At 44.7% G+C, this 19,159-nt stretch overlaps 1 long non-coding RNA gene across 1 annotated transcript; it reads left to right on the plus strand.

Moving 5' to 3' along the window:
• The first annotated feature begins 7,725 nt into the window (after positions 1 to 7,725).
• Positions 7,726 to 11,584, plus strand: LOC141147190 (uncharacterized). The gene is made up of 2 exons (XR_012245033.1): positions 7,726 to 9,046; positions 9,818 to 11,584. It is a non-coding gene; the product is annotated as an uncharacterized lncRNA (long non-coding RNA).
• Positions 11,585 to 19,159: the final 7,575 nt, after the last annotated feature.

The following is a 19,159-nucleotide window of genomic DNA, read 5'->3' on the forward strand; positions in this document are numbered from 1 at the left end:
GGCACTCTTATGGGGACACCCTAAGTAAGGGGTCACTGTGATAGGGGACAAGTGATGTAAGGGGGCACACTGATGGGGACAAATTATGTAAGGGGGCACACTGATGGGAGACACCAGATGTAAGGGGGCCTTCTGATGCAGAAACCTGATGTAAGTGGGCACTCTGAAAACATTACTTAAGGGGGCACTCTGGTGGGGAAACCTGATATAAGGGGGTGCTCTGACGGTGGCAATTGGTTTATGGGGGTAGTCTGATGGGGGCACCCAATGTAATGAATTACTCTGGTAGGGGCACCTGATGCATGGGGGAACACTAATGGGACAGCACAGACTTGAGATTCAGGCCTCGGCCGGAAAAAATTTTTAGTGACCGGACCTCCTTTAATTTTAATTCAATACTCCTGGGGTAAAGAATTGCATGACCGCGCATTTACCAGTTAAGGTTCTGCAGTGCTGAATAGCACAAAATTGACCTTGCTGCAGTGGTTAAACAGAGCTGGTGATTGCAGAGCTATTGGTCTGGCTCAGCAGAGGTGTGTCAGACCATTGCAGAGAGACCGCTGCTTCCACACAGAAAGCAAGCATCCATATGTACATTGGGCTGGCAGGGGACAGGCTTTTCTACCCAGGCTGTGGCTCCTTTCTAAAGAAAAGAACTGTAACCATCTTTTGCTTTAAAACACCTGATCTCTCTTTTGCCAATTTAGCTTGAATGTTTAGTTAGGCTTTATGATTGTTGGCAACCATGGATCCGGCCATTCTTCGCCCTTCTGGACTCAATGCTGCAATACAAGATCATTTCACGTTGGTTTTTGAGGAAGACAATGCAAGCTGCACCCTGTACAGGTGAAGAAAGAGGATATGGGATCGGGGTGGGGCATGAGAACCAGGTTTGAGGACAGTATCCTCTCTGTCCAGGATATTCCTGGCTGAGAACAGGATCAGGTATAAACACATCACTCCGCAGGAAGTCACTGTCATTGTGTAAACTACGATGAGGTCATTGTGCCACGTCTATACCCCCCCCCCCGAACCCACCAACTGCAGGAAGGAAAATTCAACAAGGTGTGCACTGTTAGCCTCAACTGACAGACCACCCGTTGTGTACTGTTCCTTTAAATAGACTTGTGCCTTTAAATGCAGATGTCAAACATAGATCATCTTTATATTATTATCTGTTGTATTGTATTTCATTTTCTGCTGCTTTCTTTGGCTTATCGCTCAGAGAAACATAAAAAAAAAGCAATAAGAAAGGACCGTTCCGTCTAAGCCCCTGTTCACATCAGTGTGACTTGTCGTGCGTTTGGACAGGTCCAAATCACATGACAAGTGACATCCTATTGTCAGCAATGGAGCTGTTCAAATCGGTGCAACACCGATTTGAAAAAGAAGTTCCTGCAGCACTTTTTGCCGATTTCAGGTGCGACTTGAATAGACATCTTAGCATGAAGTCGCACAGATGTCAGTCAAGACGCACCTGAAGTCGCACTGACATGCGGCTTTAAAATCGTCCACCAGCAGAGCCACTTGTGACAGCAAACAGCGTGCTGTCAGTGAGGAAACCAAGTCCAATGTTCCAGGAGGTGAGGAAAGCCACTGTGGAACACAGGGCAGGATGTGACGTCACAGGGCAGGATGTGACGTCACACCTCGGGTGTGCTGGTTGCTATAGTGATATGTTTCTGAACTCCTTTTGGTTCCTTTCTCAAACCACTGTGAGTTTGTACAGTATTTAGCTTTTTTTTTTATCATAATAAACTCATTGATGCTGCACTTAGCTGGCGCCAGAGATTTGTTCCTGTCTCAGGTGGAGCTGCCTACTGAAGCACGACACCCTTCCTATGGGATTTTTATGAACTTCTTATGAACATTTTATGAACTACCTATGCTACACAAGTATATCTTTACATTTATTTAGGGCGGGTAGAGGCTAACTCATGTGGATGGTGCATTAGCATTTGTTTGCGCCACAATTTCAATTGTAGTTTGAGCTACAGTATTTGTACCTGCTCACTTTTCATTTTTTTGAACAGGACTGGAGCTCCTCTTGAAGGCCTCATTCACACGGGCACACCGATCGCTACATCCACAGGAAGGGCCGTCTTCGCTTGTGCAGGATGCTTCTGGATCCTGTGCTGAGCAGCTGCCTGGCGCGGGTGCCAGTCCAAGAATGCTTTGCATTCTCTGAATGAAACAAAGCATCTTCTGATTGAACAAGGTGGCGAGGTGAGCCCACTCTATACCCCCCCCCCCCCCACCACCACCTCATCCAATCAAAGAACTCTTTGTATTCATTCAGAAAATACAAAGCATGCTCTCTGCAGCACCTGTGCTGATTGGCCAACCTCCTGTGTTTACAATGCAGCAAAGCAGTTGCTCAGCGCAGGACTCAAGTGGAGATCAGTGAAGTACGTTGGACCAAGATGGACCAATGCAGGGGCGGACTGACAACTCATGGGGCCCCTAGGCAATAGGAGATTATGGGGCCCCCAGGCAATAGGAGATTATGGGGCACCCGGGCAATAGGAGATTATGGGGCCCCCAGGCAATAGGAGATTATGGGGCCCCCAGGCAATAGGAGATTATGGGGCACCCGGGCAATAGGAGATTATGGGGCACCCGGGCAATAGGAGATTATGGGGCCCCCAGGCAATAGATTATGGGCCCACACAGTATACACACACACACACACACACAGTATACAGTATACACACACAGACACACAATATACACACACAGTATACACACACACAGAATACACATACACACACTGAAAAGGTACTGGAGAAGCGGGGCAGCTATAATCTTGGAATTTTTAAAAAAACACAGATTTTTACATACTGTCCCTGGTTTTATTGAGGCTGGCAAGCCTGATGGGGCCCCTTAGTGGCATGGGGCCCTCGGGCAGTGCCCGAGTGCCCGAATGGTCAGTCCGCCCCTGGACCAATGTAACTATGTAACAATATACCATACCTGGAATTTGTCTTTAAAGGTCTTCTTCTTAAAGCGGTTGTATATGAAATACAAAAAAAAACCCTGTAAGGCAAAGGCATAATGAGCTAGTATGCACCGCATACTAGCTCATTATTAAATACTTACCTTAGAACGAGGTCCCCGCATCGCATCCTGGTCAACGCTGAGGGAGCTGACATTTTCCCCTCTGCATTTCGCTCCGGGTTTGCGCCCCCCCCCCGGCGCTGAGTGGCTTGAGCCGTGATGACGTCACTCCCGCGCATTCACGCGGGAGTCCTCAGTTCCGACGCGATACGTCGGACCTTCACTGCGCATGCGCCACTAACGTCCGCGGCTGCATGCAGGGTGAATATCTTCTAAACCGTGTAGGATTATGAGATGTTCATTTTACCTACAGGTAAGCCTTAATTTAGGCTTACCTGTAGGGAAAAATGTAAAAGCAAACTTAAAAGAAAAATGTAAAATGTAAAAAAACATGAAATGGCATCCCAGTCTTAGTCCGTAGGGTTCAATATTGAGTTGGCCCATCCTTTGCAGCTATAACAGCTTCAACTCTTCTAGGAAGGCCGTCCACAAGGTTTAGGAATGTGTCTATGGGAATGTTTGACCCTTCTTCCAGATGCACATTTGTGAGGTCAGGCACTGATGTTGGATGGGAAGGCCTGGCTCACAGTCTCCACGCTAATTCATCCCAAAGGTGTTCTATCGGGTTGAGGTCAGGACTCTGTGCAGGCCAGTCAAACTCCTCTACCCCAAACTCGCTCATCCATGCAGGGCCGGACTGGCCTACCGGGATACCAGGAGATTTCTCGGTAGGCCGCCTGAGTTGCGGCTGCAGTGCTCCCCTCCTGCTCCTGTGTGTCACGGAGCTGGCTGGGTCTGTGTTCGGCGGCCGCGCTGTAACACGGTCCCGCCCCCCTAGACCGGCTTGTGTGATAGTGGATAGAATCAGTGTTCCGCCTATCACACGAGCTGGTCTAGGGGGGCGGGACCGTGTTACAGCGCGGCCGCCGAACACAGACCCAGCCAGCTCCGTGACACACAGGAGCAGGAGAGAGGGATCCAGTAGATGCCCGCCCGTACAGTCCGCCCTGTGTGCCTGTATAGGAGGATCGGCGGGGGGGCGCATATAGAGGAAATTAGCTTTCTATATTCCTCCATGCAGCCGCTGAATACTTGCAGGAGGGAGAGGAGGAGAATCAAGTATTCAGCGGCTGCATGGAGGAATATAGAAATCTAATTTCCTCTATATGCGCCCCCCCGCCGATCCTCCTGTCCAACTTCTTTTACTGCCCCCCCCCCAGTTCTCCTTGTGCTCCCTGGCTCCCCCCCATGCTCTCCTCCCCTCACCACACTCTCCAGCCCCCCCCCTCACAGTTCTCTCCACCCGTGTTTTTTCTGCCCCCCCCTGCTCTCCAGCTCTCCCCATCCTACTCTAGCCACCATCCCAGTGCTCTTCACTCCCCCAGTGCTCTCCACCCATGTTCTTTCTCCCCCCCCCCAGTGCTCTTCAGCTCTCCCCATCACTCTACAGCCCCCACCCCAGTGCTCTCCGCCCCCCACAGTGCTCTCCAGCCCCCCATTCTCCGCACCCCTGTTTTCGGTCCCCCCTGGTGCTCTCAAGCTCCACCCATCGCTCTCCAGCCCCCCCCCCCCGTGCTCTTTGCCCCCGTGCTCTCCACCCCTGTTTTTTTTTGGCTCTCAAGCTTCCCCCCCAGCACTCTCCTCTCCCCACCCCTGTACTTTCCACTCCCCCCTGCATTTTGCCCCCACCCATGTGCTCTCCAACCCCTGCCAGTGCTCTCCAGTCCCCTGTGCTTTCCACCCCTGTTCTTTCTGGCCCCCACTGGTGCTTTCAAGCTCCCTCCATTGCTCTCCACTCCCCCCTGCTCTTTGTACCCCCCAGTGCTCTCCACCCCTGTTTTTCTGCCCCTCCCCCACTGGTGCTTTCAAGCTCCCCCCATTGCTCTCCACTCCCCCCTGCTCTTTGTACCCCCAGTGCTCTCCACCCCTGTTTTTCTGCCCCTCCCCCACTGGTGCTTTCAAGCTCCCCCCATTGCTCTCCACTCCCCCCTGCTCTTTGTATCCCCCAGTGCTCTCCACCCCTGTTTTTCTGCTCCTCCCCCAGTGCTCTTCGCCACCCCACACTCTTAGCCCCCACAGTGCTCTCCACCTCTGTTCTTTTTGGACCCCCAGTGTTCTCAAGTGCCCCCCCCCAGCGCTCTCCGCTCCCCATCCCTGTGATCTCCACTCCCCCCTGCTCTTTGCCCCCACCCATGTGCTCTCCAACCCCGTCAGTACTCTCTGCTCCCCCTTCTTTCCAGCTCCCACCCAGTGCTCTCCACTTCCCCAGGACCAGAGGACAGGCTGACTGGGGCCGGTGTTCTGCCATATAGTGTCCTCGTATCAGATAGTGTCCGCCTCGTACTGCGCAGGCGCAGCGCCTGCGCAGTACGGAGGAGCAGGAGATGCCGAAAATGCCCGAAGTTGATCAGCTGACCATCAGCTGTACACGGCGCTCGGGCACCTGTTAGCGATGGCAGTGTAAGAGGGCCCCTCGCGGGCTCGCTTCGCTCGCCACGCTTCGCTCGCCACGCTTCGGGCACGGCCTCGCTGCGCTCGGCAAATATTTATTCTAACTCTATGTCCACTTGGATAGTAGGGAATGATCCTGGACATAGGGTAAGAATAAATGCGCAGGCGCCGTGTACAGCTGACGATCAGCTGTTGAACTTCGGAGACTTTCGGCGTCTCTTTTGTCCTCCGTACTGCGCCTGCGCAGTACAGGGAGGACACTATATGATAGGGGACTGAATTCGATAAGACACCGGAAAATGAGGATGGCTGAAGGTGCAGGTGGCCAGGGACCACTCCATCTCACAGCAAACAGATCCTCTGGAAGGAGCACTGTCCCCATCCAAAACGAGAACAGACCCTGCCTGCTGTTGGCCATCATGGATATCCTGCTGGCATGCAAGGTACCGTACCGAGCATCAACAACACACCTTCCCACAGACAGGGACTGCTGACTGGGCCATGGGGCACAGGAGGGGCTGCAATGATGGGCACAGTGAAGCTGCATTCCTGGGCACAGTGAGACTGCATTTGATGGGCACAGTGAGGCTGCATTGATGGGCACAGTAAGGCTGCATTGATGGGCACAGTGAGGCTGCATTTGATTGGTACTGATGAGGCTGCATTTGATGGGCTCTGGTGAGGCTGCATTTGATGGGCACTGGTGAGGCTGCATTGAGCTCCTGTATCATGTCTGCAGTCTCTGACCATCTCCTGTATCATGTCTGCAGTCTCTGACCATCTCCTGTATCATGTCTGCAGTCTCTGACCATCTCCTGTATCATGTCTGCAGTCTCTGACCATCTCCTGTATCATGTCTGCAGTCTCTGAGGGAGTCTGCAGAGGAGTCAAGAGTGGGAGCACCGCCGGGACGGTGCACCTGAGAGGAGGTCAGTGACAGCACCGCTAGGCCAGTCTGAAGGGGGGGTCACTGATGTAAGGGGGGAGTGAATACGGTAATGTAAGGGGGCACCGATATAAAGCACAGCCTTATATCAGTAACCCACCCCCCCTTACCTTAGTGTATTCTTTCTGCGGAAGGTGGTCCCCCCCCCTCCGACGTTCTGAGTTCCTGGGGTCCCCCTTGATGATTGATCACTTACCACTTTTAACTGGAATTTGCTTATATATATATATATATATATATATATATATAAAGCCCTATGTGATTTCATATCTGTCTTATCTATATATAATACACTCTTCAAATGTGCATTTTATGGTTTTCCCTTTCATGAACAAGAAATCAATGACGTTATGCTGTTGCGGTGGTATAATAATGCTGTGGGGCTGGTATGAAATTTTTTCCAGGGCTGGATGTTATTCCCAGTCTGGCCCTGCATCCATGTCTTTATGCACCTTGCTTTGTGCACTGAGGCAGAGGGGGGATTATGGTGTGGGGTTGTTTTTCAGGGGTTGGGCTTGGCCCCTTAGTTCCAGTGAAGGGAACTATTAAGGCGTCAGCATACAAAGGCATTTTGGACAATTTCATGCTCCCAACTTTGTGGGAACAGGTTGCGGGTGGCCCCTTCCTGTTCCAACATGACTGCGCACCAGTGCACAAAGCAAGGTCCATAAAGACATGGATGAGCGGGTTTGGGGTGGAGGAACTTAAATGTCCTGCACAGAGTCCTGACCTCAACCCAACTGAACACCTTTGAATGAATTAGAGTGGAAACTGCGAGCCAGGCCTTCTCGTTCAACATCGGTGCCTGACCTCACAAATGCTCTTCTAGAAGAATGGTCAAACATTTCCATAGACACACTCCTAAACCTTGTGGACGGCCTTCCCAGAAGAGTTGAAACTGTTATAGCTGCAAATGAGTACAGTTATTGCATACCTCCCAACATTTTGAGATGGGAACGAGGGACACCTACTAGCAAATGTATGTAGGCATAGGACACGCCCCCTGCCACGCCCCCTTAAAGGAGAATTAACCAAAAAAAAGGTTAATTAAATCCACAAGTGCTTTTTTTTACCACTACTATTCCTTTATATTGGCTATTAAAATTTACAATTGCAGCAATTTAGAAATCGGATGAAAGGTTTAGCGCTGGGAAACACTATTTGAAAGATAAAAAGTGCATTTTATATACATCTATATAGATCAGACCAAAATGAGGGACAAATGAGGAGGAAAGAGGGACATTGCTCCAAATCAGGGACAGTTGGGAGCTATGATATTGGGCTACAGAACAGGAGTGCCCATAGGCACAGGAAGGACACTGCTAGGAGGAATATCCTTTCCAGCACTTTCATTTATATCTTTGTAGCACATATGTATGTCATTGTAATTATTTCTTGTTATCTACAGGCTGTAGGAGGTGGCAGTTCTCTGGCTGGACCAACGTCAAAAACCGATCAGAGGAAGCGGCTTTACCAACATCCAACATGGACCTCCCCTGTGTGCCTGGCTTGTTTTAAGTTGCCTGTGATAGTTGATTATAACACAGGCAGCTAAAGCAAGTCTGGGAAGCAGGGGGCTGCCAGCCAGGCCCAGCAATGGTCTAAGGGAGAGAATGGAAACTTCAAGCAGGTCATAACTTTCATCACAATAACTTTCATCACAATACACTCCTGAATCTTATATCCACGGCTGTAATTAATTGCTGATGTAAAAAGATATGTGATCAGATCTAACTCTTTTATTATTATTATTATTAATATAATACAGGATTTATATAGCGCCAACAGTTTACGCAGCGCTTTACAATATAAAAGGGAAGAAAATACAGTTATAATACAATAAAATACAAGAGGATTAAGAGGGCCCTGCTCAGAAGAGCTTACAATCTAATAGGGTGGGGCGGGCGGTACAAAAGGTTGTAACTGTGGGGAATGAGCTGATGGAAGTGGAACTCTTAAAATCAATAATTTAAGAAAGCGCACACACCATTTTATATGTCCACAGCTTAAAAAAAATAGTCGAAAGCTGAACACCAAATATATGTAAAAAATGTAATCCAGATATATATTTATTAAAGTGACTATATGCTCATAGAGATCAGTGAGCCCTAAAGGCAGCTGGGGACGGGGTGCTGCGTGCAGCTGGATGTAGGCGGGGCTTATTCTTCCAGGATAACAGGGTAATGAAATTTGTTAGAGTGGCCAATGATACAAATCTTTGCCGTTGTTCTACAATGTAACCTATATGGCCCTTCCTCATTCCACCACATTAGCCATCAGCGCAATCTCACAGAGGAAGTAATAACTTTTATTGATTAGAAAGTGGATCAAATCAGCGAGCCTTTATGATAATACCGGTCACTCCAGCCTGACATAAAGCAGAACTGACTTTTATTACAGGCCACTCACTTTGCAATTTTTACACTTGATTGTGATCACAAATCAATCCATTGGTTTACATGTTTATATGGAGGGGTGGCGATAGGCTGCCATGATCTGTTTGATGTTTTTTTGTGGTCAGAAGTTGAAAGAAAAAAAAAATTCCTGAGTGTATGACCGGCTTAAAGGGAGGATTTTTATTCTGCTTGTAATGTTAACCTCCTTGGCGGTTTTCCCGAGTGTGGCTCGGGGTTAAAATTCAGTACCATTAGCGGTAACCCCGAGCCACACTCGGGATCGCATTGCAGGATCCTGGGGCGGCATTACTTACCTTGTCCCCGGGATCCTGCGATGTCCCCCGCAGTGTCCGAGGGCTCTGTCCTCCTCCGAAGCCTCTCCGTGCCAGGCTCCGTTCCCTGCGAGCGGCGCGATGCACGGGGACGGAGCCTGGCGGCAAATTAAAAAAAATGTCAAAATCATAACACATACAGTACTGTAATCTTACAGATTACAGTACTGTATGAAATGATTTCACATCCCTTTTGTCCCCAGTGCTCTGGCCCATGCCCTGCATGCAGTTTTACATGATATACACTGTTCTTTCTGCCTGGAAACTGGAGATTGTCCATAGCAACCAAAAAGTGTCCCTTTACGTCAAAAGTGGCTTTAGACCAGCTAGAAAACAGCGATAGTAAATTAGAACACTTGCAGAATTGAGCGATAGTGAATTGTGGGGAAATTTATTTTATTACTATTTTTTTTTATTTTTTTTTATTATTTATTTTTATTTATTATATTATAATTTATGTTTTTGTGTTTCAAACTTTATCATACCCGGGATATCTACTAGACTCTGGTTTGGACAGATTTAAGTGTGTTATTGTTAAGATTTACAGACCTACAATATAAAACGCCAAATTTCCATGCAAAATAATTGTACCGCTTTCAGCACCTAAAATCCGAAATAATCATACCGCCAGGGAGGTTAAAAAGTATCACTTCAAGTGTAAATTCACCTGCATTCATTAGAAAAGCAACCCGCAGTAATGCAGTTTTACCCATAGGTGGCAGCATAATATTATTAATATATCATTCAGATTTTGTTGGTCTTATTCAGTATTGTTATTATTATCATTTGTAATATTATTATTATTATTATACTATACTATTAGTTTACAGGTGGCTGTTTTTGTATTCTATTGCAATTGGTTACCTAATGATACAATATTACCATTATCTTGTACCTTGTTCTTACCCAAATAAACAAATTGAACAAGAAGAAATATTATACTATTAATATTATTATTAGTAGTAGTAGCAGTAGTGCTAGTAGTAGTCTCTGTAAAAAAGAAAAACAAAAAAACAAAAAACAATTAAAATATATTCCAAGCTTGAGAACCTACAAAGTCGATAAGTTAGCACTAATGCCCTGTACACACGATAGGATTTTCCCATGGAAAATGTGTGATAGGACCTTGTTGTCGGAAGGATCACATTTTCCATAGGAATTTCCGACACACAAAGTTTGAGAGCAGGCTATAAAATTTTCCGACAACAAAATCCGTTGTCGGAAATTCCGATCGTGTGTACACAAATCCGACGCACAAAGTGCCACGCATGCTCAGAATAAATTAAGAGACGAAAGCTATTGGCTACTGCCCCGTTTATAGTCCTGACGTACGTGTTTTACATCACCGCGTTCAGAACGATCGGATTTTCTGACAACTTTGTGCGACCGTGTGTATGCAAGACAAGTTTGAGTCAACATCCGTCGGAAAAAATCCATGGATTTTGTTGTCGGAATGTCCGATCAATGTCCGATCGTGTGTACGGGGCATAAGGCTGCATTCTCACCTGGGCGTTTTGAATCACGGGGAGAATCGCTGCCATTCTGCCCTGCAATTTCAAAATGCTCTGCTAAAATGACGCACACCGTGAATTTCGGATACCATTAATTTTAATGGCATCTGAAAACATGGTGCCGTTCTGCCACGATAAATCGCGCTGCAATTGCGGCAAACCAAATTGTGTGAAGCTTGTTGCCCCAAAAAAGGATCAGGAGCTTCTTTCGGCTGACAAGCTCTGCGCAATGCAGTTTGAACTGCGATTCTGCCTGTAATTCAAAATGCCCAGGTGTGAATGCAGCCTAAAATGTACCACATTCCGTCTGTCTTCAGCTTTAAACCTTAACTGAACTTCCTGTTTAAATCAGCTAAATGGATCTCTGGTACAGTAAAGCAAACGAAGTGCAAATTTAATGCCTCGTACACACGATCGGATTGTTGGCCAACAAAACCATGGAATTTTGTCCGAAGGGCGTTGGCCCAAACTTTTGTATACACAAGGCCACACAATTGTTGGCCAACAATTATGAATGTAGTGACGTACTACGTGGATTTTCAGCTCTTTAGCACCACCCTTTCGGCACCTTCTGCTAATTTTGTGTTAGTATAAGTTTGGTGAGTGTTGATTCGAGCTATTCATTTCGTGCTTTTCAGTTTGTTTATGAACGGCCGTTCGTCAACCAGACATGTTGCGGAATCGGAGGAGATAACGTGTTATTTATTATTGGCCTTGGAGTTATTGCTTTGACATTATTATTTTGGTTGAATAATAATGATTTGATTTGTTAGATTTTCTATATTTTTGGATGCATAGAATGCACTTTTTGGTTAAGTTCTATTGGCAGATAACATGTCTAATTTTATGTTTTCTTTTTTTAATGCTCAATAAAAAAATTGTGTAGAATAATACTTGGCTATGTGTTTTACTTCAAATGACAGTTTGGGAGTAGACAGTTACATTTAAAAAAATACAATGTAAAATTGACAAGGGACACCAACATAGTTGTATTTTTAATCTTAAAAACTACGAGATAATGGTGTTGTGGTAATTTGCCCAAATAAAAAAAAAAAAAAAAAAAGCATAATAATATTATTCTTGATATCACTAGAAAAAAAAGCCCTTGAAAATTTGTTTTCAATAACTCCATCAGTATCACCAGCAAAGCAGCTTCATTATTATCCCATGAAAGAAGAAGAGAATTGTGCGCTGCATTTCCAGATTTCATAATGTTAATTCTCCATTATGAACGCTAGTTTACAAAACCGACCGATTCTGGCTCATCCTTGCTTCCGAGCATGCGTGTTTGTACTTTGGACTTTTGTCCGACGGACTTGTGTACATACGCTCGGAAAATCCGACAACACACATTTGTCCGAGGAAAATTTGAGAACCTGCTAGCCAAAATTTGTTGGCGGAAAGTCCGACAACAATTGTCCGATGGAGCGTACACATGATCGGATTTACAGACAACAGCCTGTCATCGAACATTTCCCGTCGAAAAGTCCGATCGTGTGTACGGGGCATAAGAGTTCTTTTTTTTTTTAAAGTAGAAAAGCCTGTCCACTGCCAGCATGCTATAGGAAATAATCCTTGCTTTTTGTGTGGAAGCAGTGGTCTCTCAGTAAAGGTCCGACACAGCCCCGCTATGCTCAGGCTCTGCAATCATCAACTCTCTAGATCCCTGCAGATTGGACAGCTGTACCTTGGACTACTAGTGGAAGTGTTGGACCTCTTCAGAGAGACTACTGCTTGCACACACAGAAAAGGGGTCCTCTTTTTCAGCATGCTGGCCAAAGTCAAACCTTTGCACTCCCCAATAAAAAATTCAGAAATGGCGCAAGTTGGAGTACAGCTAAGACATATTATCCTAAACATGAATGTCCTGGGAGGGGGGGGGTGAAAACCATAAGGGCCTATATTAACTTAGAGTCCATAAATTTATGTTGAAATAGTTTGTTACATAGTTACATACATATAGTTACATAGTAGGTGAGGTTGAAAAAAGACACAAGTCCATCAAGTCCAACCTATGTGTGTGATTATATGTCAGTATTACATTGTATATCCCTGTATGTTGCAGTCATTCAGGTGTTTATCTAATAGTTTCTTGAAGCTATCGATGCTCCCAGCTGAGACCACCGCCTGTGGAAGGGAATTCCACATTCTTGCCGCTCTTACAGTAAAGAACCCTCTACGTAGTTTAAGGTTAAACCTCTTTTCTTCTAATTTTAATGAGTGGCCACAAGTCTTGTTAAACTCTCTTCTGCGAAAAAGTTTTATTTCTATTGTGGGGTCACCAGTACGGTATTTGTAAATTGAAATCATATCCCCTCTCAAGCGTCCCTTCTCCAGAGAGAATAAGTTCAGAGCTCGCAACCTTTCCTCATAACTAATATCCTCCAGACCCTTTATTAGCTTTGTTGCCCTTCTTTGTACTCGCTCCATTTCCAGTACATCCCTCCTGAGGACTGGTGCCCAGAACTGGACAGCATACTCCAGGTGTGGCCGGACCAGAGTCTTGTAGAGCTGGAGAATTATCGTTTTATCTCTGGAGTTGATCCCCTTTTTAATGCCAATATTCTGTTTGCTTTGTTAGCAGCAGCTTGGCATTGCATGTCATTGCTGAGCCTATCATCCACTAGGACCCCCAGGTCCTTTTCCATCCTAGATTCCCCCAGAGGTTCTCCCCCCAGTCTATAGATTGCATTCATATTTTTGCCACCCATATGCATTATTTTACATTTTTCTACATTGAACCTCATTTGCCATGTAGTTGCCCACCCCATTAATTTGTTCAGATCCACACAAAAGAGGCATGATGTAGTCAGCTTCACAGTATGACTTCAGGGAAGCCAAGCACAGATGCTGCTGTTATATTCAACGCTGTTCAGGATACGAAACTGGAAGTCTCTGAACCACCGTGAAGCGCATAGACTGTGCAGGGCCGGAAGTGACATCACACCTGGGAGGGCCGCACCTGGGGGGCATGGCTACGTTTCGGAGAGTGAATGCTCCTTTGCCAAGCCTATAGACTTTTGTCCTCAGCCTGCCATATGACAACTTTTATAGAAGATTTTTAGCTTGCTAAAATACTGTGCATCATGAACAATTGTCATCATTATTAAAATACTTTCATTTTATCTTTTGTTGCATCTCAGTGTTGCCAATCTTGTCCGGCCTTTCTGCAGCCACTAAGGGTTTTATTTACTAAAGCTTGAGAGTGCAAAATCAGTCTCACGTCTGCAGAGAAACCAATCAGCTTCTAACCTCAGCTTGTTCAAGCTTTGGCAATAAAACCTGGAAGTTGATTGGTTTGACTAATTTTGCACCCTCTAGCTTTGGGAAGTAAACCCCTTACTGTCTACATGAACCAGGGACATGCAGTCAGGGGAGGCAAGTGAGGCAGAGGCTCAAAAAAAAAAATAAAAAAAAATCAAGCTTCAGGGGTCATAGCTCGGAGAACTGGGGTCACGGAGATTTGGGGGGTAGGTAGCTAAAGTCCTTCCCAACCACTGGTCAAAATTTGGGTCTCCTATGACCTATGGTTCCGGAGATACTGGGCTCTTTGCGCAGCCTGTCAGAAGCTACATACAGAGCGGCCAATTTAAATACAAGCTGGCACACTCTGCAGCAGACTGAGAGGATGAGCTCACAGAGCCTCTCCTTACTTCTTGTCAGAGGCACTCAGCTTAATGGACAGCTTGGAGTCTTGGACCAATGGTAAAGAACCATTGGTCCCAGCTGTCCAATAAAAATGCTGCAGTGGAGGCTCTCCTCTCACTGCAGTGTCATAGAAGGGGCATGTGTCTAAAAGATAAATGCTCCCTTCCAGCCCAGCCCTCTTAACTAGAAGGAAAAAGCATGTGTTTATTGGTGGATTTACCCACAATCCCATGATTTTCTCACACAGTTAAGAGGGAGAGTGAGAATCTGCTGATGAAAAGATACTGTTTTAATCAAGCTAAATCAGGCCAATTCTGACACTTCTCTCCTACATATAAAAATCTTTTTTTTTTTAACAGACACCCCAGGGAATAAAATGGTGGTTGTTGCAACTTTTTATGTTTCTTGGTATTTGCGCAGCAATTTTTCAAACGCATTTGTTTTTGGAAAGAAACTGTTTCATGAATAAAAATAAATAAATAAAAAAAACCCACTAAAGTTAGCCTGATTTTTTTGTATAATGTGAAAGATGATGTTATGCCGAGTAAATAGATACCTAACATGTCACTCTTTAAAATTGCGCACACTTGTGGAACGACGCCAAACTTTTTTACAGATTACATGTTTAGTATTACAGAGGAGGTCTAGTGCTAGAATTATTGCTCTCGCTCTAACAATCGCGGCGTATGTAACCTGTGGGTATCTGGCTCTGATTCTAGCCAGTGCCTCACCAGCCACTGACCTCACTGCACGTCCCTGACTTGAACTCCAGCCACAGCTGCATGGCATTTCCGGGTGGGTTTCCTGATGGTAACAATTGAGGACCATGCCAGAGTAATTTCTGCTAAAATGCCCACTTGTAGTCTCCATCAGAAGCCCACATTATGGGGTGACAACGCAGGAGCCCAATTTTTAGAAAAGGACAGATTGGTGTCACCCTAGAACAGGAAGTGCCTGAACAATGACTTGCATGATAGGCTCACCAAGTATTATTTTAATTAAAGCTGTTGTAACTTACTGCCCGATTGTCAAAGTAAGAGGACACCAGACCTAGAAGAGGCAGAGAAGAAGATGGCAATGGAGCAGTGATTGGCATTGCAGAGCTGTCAGTGATGCAGAAAGAAAATCCCAGACATAAGTTTGCCCCAGTGCAAGAAACCATAAAGGGCCCCCCTGACCCCTGTCCGGGGGCCTTTCCCTCTGTGCCCAGTGGCGGAATTCCAGGGCCTAAAGAGACCCTCTACCGAAACTAATTGCTTAAACTGATTGTGGACCACATCCCCCAAGAATAGAGTCAAGACATGAATTCTTCTGATTGGGACTTTAAACTGGGCCACAAACAGTTTGATGGTAAAAAAATATATTCAAAATGTATTACACATTGATAATATATAGCAACATGAACATGGGGATATATGCAACAAACACAAATATTGGGAGCAGAAATGGAAACCAGCTGCAAGGAAAAGCCCAGAGCTTTGTCAGACAGACAGAACGTCCAACGCGTTTCGAAAAACAAAAATGCAGATCTTCTTCAGGGACAGAGGGCTTGCGGGTTCCAGAACTATAGCTTATATCCCAAATATTGATGCTCCACCCATAAAGACAAAAAACATAACTCAAAAATTTAAAAAAAGCTATGTCCGTCAGAGTAGCACACAAGCAACTGAGAACGTGAATGACATCAGCCAGGGGTCCGTATATTGTGGGATGGTCTTATTTTATAACTTAGTGGTATAACTCTATATAGACCGTAGCTATAGAGAGGTAAAATAATACTTTCCCCTTGATGCAGGTCTGGTTGATAGATAGTGTGTATCAAAAGTTATTAAACCATCCAAAACATAAAGGGTTAAAGATGATTGTATTCATCGGCCAGAAACCTGGATGTGCCTTATGGATCTTAAAGTTGGAGTCAAAATGATGTGGCTGGAGATATGGCTGGTGGTGTCTGCCAAGGTAGAGCAGAGCAGAACAGGGCCTGGTTGCCAGTGCTACCTTTGTGACCCTGGTAGTTACGCCACGGGTGTCAGTAGTTTATTTTTTGGAGCTTGAGAGGTCTAGCAAAGAAGAATGGGAGAAACTGTCCAAAAATAGGTGTGCCAATCTTGTAGCATCATACTCAAAAAGACTTGAGGCTGTAATTGGTGGCAAAGGTGCTTCAACAAAGTATTGAGCAAAGGCTGTGAATGCTTATGTACATGGGATTTTTTTCTTTTTAATAAATTTTTTTTTTTAGACTGTATTTTATTAATCTTTATCACATAAAGGATACATTAGAAACATAGTACATAGGAAATTCAGTGTACAATTATCAATTCGCCAGTATCAAGTGTATTTTTCACAGGCAAATTTTTTCCCCCCAACCACAATCTACATATGTTCATAACGGGATGCTCTTTTAGTCAATTCCCTGACGAATAGAAATATTTTACTTTTATAAAACGAAACAACTCTAACCAGTTAAACACTTGCACATATAGCAATTAATAGTAGAAGCTTAAAGCGGGGGTCCACCTATCTATCGTTTTTTTTTTTTTTGGAGTTCATTCACAAACTTTTCTTCTCTTGATTATCTACTCACATGTTCTGTGTAATAAGTCCGCCTGTGTCCAATTTTGTTGTAAAGAATAACTTATAAAATTCACTGAAGGCGGTTTCCATCTTCATTGTGGGCATTTGAAGCCCACAAGCATGTATTTCCTGGATGCGGTGAATGCTGTGCTCCCAGCATTCACCGAGATGTTGTGATGACGCTGTTGCACAATGCATGCTGGGAAGCCTGAGACTAGCTCCCAGGGGACTGTGGGAGGTCTGGGAGAGGCTAGAAACATGTCTACTCCCATGGGAGGAAAACCAGGAAGTGCGAAGAAGATTAGAAAAAAAAAAAAGGTAATTACGGCGATTTGAATTTTTTTACACAGCATGTCAGCATCTAGGCAAGGAAGAGAATGCATAGAGATAATGTTCAAAATTTGGGTGGAACCCCGCTTTAAGACGCCATAGTTCTTATTTCTCAGATATCACAGGCAAATAGAAATTTTAGTCCCCATCCCAGCCTAATAGAATCATCTCTTTAATCGCCCTTCAGGAGTTCAGCTCACCTTCAGGGCGTTCACATGTATCAGTAAGTTCAGTCCATTCTCCCCATATTTTCATGAATTTACTAGCACATCCCCTAGCTTCATATGTGAGTTTGTACGTCGACAGTACCTGATTAAGTTTTTCCATTGATTAAGGGGAATTGGCATGGATTGTATCCACTGCAAAACTTTTTAATACATTTTAATAATTTTGCAAAGATATCAAACAAATTTCTTTCACGTTGTCATTATGGAGTATTGTTTGTAGAATTCTGAGGAAAATAATTAATTTAATCCATTTTGGAATAAGGCTGTAACATAACAAAATGTAGAAAAAGTGAAGCACTGTGAATACTTTCGGGATGCACTGTATATATGATTTCAGGGCTGCATTATTGTGTGTCCGCACAGAGTTCAGCTTTAAAAATATTCATATGCAATACGTTTTATTTACCTGATTAAAAATGAATTTAAAAAATTGCAATTTTTTTATCTTAAGCATAATAAAGCAAATATACAATTTTCTGTACAATCTCTTTAAAGATTAAAAAAAAAAAAAAAAAAAAAAAAAACTTCCATGAATTTGCTTGTTTTGAGCTTCTTTGTTACTGAACATGAATAGAGGGAGATGCGTATCTCTCCTTGTTAATATTCATGATGAAGCTGTCTCTCTCTGTATTGTGGGGCAGGCAGAGGCAGTGTGACACTTGTCCTGGACATTTACATTAAATACACAAACCGCTGTCATCTTTGCACCTGCCTGTGCAAAAGTGACCAGAGCAATGGGATGAGCATCTATGAAGAGTACACACAGCAGAAGAGTCCGTGTATTAACATTTGAAGAGACCAGGCCTTTTCTGGCACCTTTTGTTTACAAGTTTAAATCAGTATTATCTGCTACAAAATTACTTATAACCCCCAAATATTACATGTATATATATATATATATATATACAGTATCTCACAAAAGTGAGTACACCTCTCACATTTTTGTAAATATTTTATTATATCTTTTCATGACGAAATGACACTTTGCTACAATGTAAAGTAGTGAGTGTACAGCTTATATAACAGTGTAAATTTGCTGTCCCCTCAAAATAACTCAACACACAGCCATTAATGTCTAAACGGTGTCATGTGACTCGTTAGTGTTACAGGGTCTCAGGTGTGAATGGGGAGCAGGTGTGTTAAATTTGGTGTTATCACTCTCACTCTCTCATACTGGTCACTGGAAGTTCAACATGGCACCTCATGGCAAAGAACTCTCAGGGGATCTGAAAAAAAGAATTGTTGCTCTACATAAAGATGGCCTAGGCTATAAGAAGATTGCCAAGACCCTGAAACTGAGCTGCAGCACGGTGGCCAAGACCATATAGAGATTTAACAGGATAGGTTCCACTCAGAACAGGCCTCGCCATGGTCAACCAAGGAAGTACACGTGCTCAGCGTCATATCCAGAGGTTGTCTTTGGGAAATAGACGTATGAGTGCTGCCAGCATTGCTGCCGAGGTTGAAGGGGTGGGTGGTCAGCCTGTCAGTGCTCAGACCATACGCCGTACACTGCATCAAATTGGTCTGCATGGCTGTCATCCCAGAAGGAAGCCTCTTCTAAAGATGATGCACAAGAAAGCCCGCAAACAGTTTGCTGTAGAAAAGCAGACTAAGGACATGGATTACTGGAACCATGTCCTGTGGTCTGATGAGACCAAGATAAACTTGTTTGGTTCAGATCAGG

The sequence above is a fragment of the Aquarana catesbeiana genome, linkage group LG06 (assembly GCF_042186555.1).
Source record: "Aquarana catesbeiana isolate 2022-GZ linkage group LG06, ASM4218655v1, whole genome shotgun sequence".
Taxonomy (NCBI): Eukaryota; Metazoa; Chordata; class Amphibia; order Anura; family Ranidae; genus Aquarana; species Aquarana catesbeiana.